Genomic DNA, 2,985 nt, shown 5'->3' with positions numbered 1-2,985 from the left:
CACACACACACACATATATATATATATATAGGATCAAGATCATGTGAGAACTATTTAAAAGTTGAGAACCATTTTGTGTAACACCCCGGCTAAAGCGAAATACGTCCGGGTGTGACGTACAGATCACTCATAAGCTCGTAACGATATTATAACGACAATAATTATATTTATTTCATTTCATTACATCACAAATACACAATCAAATAACAATACGATAAACATTGAATTTCATTATGTTGTATTTCTAATACCCTAATGGTCCAACTAATCTAGTCATCAATCCTTAGACTTCAACCTGCAGCACGTTTAAAATAATATATTTGTCAACAATAACGTTGGTGAGAATTCATAAAGTTTTGTATATATATAATACGAAAAGTATAAAATTCACAAGTCAAGAAGTATAGTCTCAATCATATAGCAAAAGAAAAGTAAATACATGATATTCCTGTTAGTTTGACATAAGTCAAATCTACTAAGGAACTCTCGTTCGCCGAGCTACTTGGAGTATAGAATATGATAATGATACCGCCATTAACAAATGGACGGCGCAGGTACGTCCCGTCTGACCCTCATACTATGAGTATGTGTATGATGCCGCCATTAACAAATGGACGGCGCAGGTACGTCCCGTCGGACCCTCCCACTATAAGTATGAGTCTCCACCACAAAAACAGTAAACATCTAGCACATAATCACATAGTTTACGAGCAATATGATACAAAACAAATACATACAAGACACGCATGTGAATTTTAGTTTGTCACAAGAAAACCAAGTTTGGACGTGCTACACCCCAAAACGTGTAAAGGTAAAAAGGGGTTATGAAAACTCACCTCGAAATAGATGATAAACGAGAAATGAAATCCGAAAGCAACCGAAAATGCGTTAAAGAACTCGAACGTTTGAACTTCATGAACTATAATTGAAACAAAAAAAAACGAGATCTAACTATCGGGTTTACAAAAGTTAAATCAATTTGGTTGTAGGAATCATGCAATATTTTAATGTAGCCTTTATTATTTTATGACATTTTATAATATTATATTTAGAATTTAACAGAATTTTAACAAAATAAATATTATTTTAATATGAAAATATTAACACTAATATGCGAGTTACGATAATACAATATACGTATTTTTAATGGGAAATTTATCTTCTACAATTATTTTAGCGTTTATAATTATTTAATGAAAAGGATATAAAGTATGATGAAATAAGCTAGCTATTATACCAATTTTAACGAGTTAAAAATATTTTAATGCTATTATTAATTTATGAGAATACTAACGTTTATTGAGCATCGGTTTTGACGTAGTTTTATCTCGACGAATATAACTAAGTTATTTGAATTAAAGTTAACAGACAAATTAAAATCTAATGACTTTAAAGTTAACGAGACAAATTAAAATTGACGGTTTTGACGAGTTTGGAAATCGGTTTTGTATGGAAAATGGTGAGGGATAATTTATATAGTTAATAAAAGTTTTATTTGATTTAAAATGATTTTAACTAATTTATTTTGATTTTTAACTAATTTATTTTGATTTTTAACTAATTTATTTAATCATTATAATTAATAAAAGTTTGTAAAAAGAAGAGTAAAAAAAGATACAAAACTCAGCCTATGTTCACTATACTAAGGCTTAACCAGTTGGTTTATAATGATATTCAATTAGGAAATGCAAACTGTTAATTTTATAAAAGCAAGCACCCAGTTCATCTCCAACATGAAAACCCTAGGTTTTTAAATTCAAGGTTTCTGGTAATGATTGATTAACTAATGATGGGGGTTATAATTATCGAGTGTACGTGAATCAAAACCATATTGAAATTACCTTGAACGGTGTCGGGAAAGTGACGAACGACGAGACCGGAATCCGAAGCTTATGAGGTATAAGGTATATTATGAATTACTGAGAGTGTTTTAGTGTATTTAAGTGATTGTAGCAAGCTTAGTCGTATGTGACGTCCCTATTTATACTTGCAATTGGTGCGTAAACACGTTAAATTATGTTAATTTGATTCGGCCGTTTTCCGGCGAATGTTACGGGATTAAGATCTGTCATACGTGCGTTAATATGCAATTAATTAGTTGATTGACATTTAATATCGATGACTAAAGCCGTTAGGATGATTAATTGGTTTTGGCCGGATTTCTTGGTTGTGGCCGCAGGCGATTACGCCGGAAAATCAGGGAGGAAGAAGGGGGTGGGGCTGGGTTATATATAATTAATATAATTTAAATGAATTTTCAGTTTTGGCCCTTGATGTTTCAATTTTTAATAAAATTGGTATTAAACTTTATTTACAATTTAAACCTCGAACTTTGTTATTGTTTTAAGGCTAGAAGTTTAAAAAGGTAATTTATGAATTTAAATCGGAACTTTGAAATATGTCATAAACGTAAAAGAAAATTATAAATTGGGTATTTAACATATTATTGCGACTTGTTAAATAGAAACTTTTATTTAAAACAAATAGAAAATGAACGTAAATTCTCGAGCTTATCATATTAACGATTAACGTTAAGCACAAATACAATAAAACAACGAAACGGTTTGTTTTAATGAATGCGAATAAAATGACAACCAAATACATGACACGAAATTTCAAAATATAATAATATATTTATAATAAAACCGAAAATTTAAAATGGGTCGGGTTTTCGGGTTTGAAAAGTAACGAATGTTACAAAATTCACAACTTTTAGAAATTTCGTCTCGAAATTAAAATAAAAATAAAATTTTAAAAGAAAACCACTAATACAGGGAGTTGTCAAAAAGTTTTAACAATATTTATATCTATAATTAATAAAAATAATAACATCGATCTTTGAATGACCCGAAAGACGCCACAAATGGGAAATATGACAAGGACACTTATATATAGGATGTACCAGCGGCGTATCCACCATGCCTTTATCTTACTGCATTTGTCCCGTCTTTCAAAATCATTCCAGGTTTCGAGTTATTGCACACA

This window comes from Bidens hawaiensis, unplaced genomic scaffold (assembly GCF_021521415.1).
Source record: "Bidens hawaiensis isolate Kalapana, Puna unplaced genomic scaffold, B.hawaiensis_p1.1 tig00030468_1, whole genome shotgun sequence".
Taxonomy (NCBI): Eukaryota; Viridiplantae; Streptophyta; class Magnoliopsida; order Asterales; family Asteraceae; genus Bidens; species Bidens hawaiensis.
Note: the sequence above shows the minus strand (reverse complement) of the source record.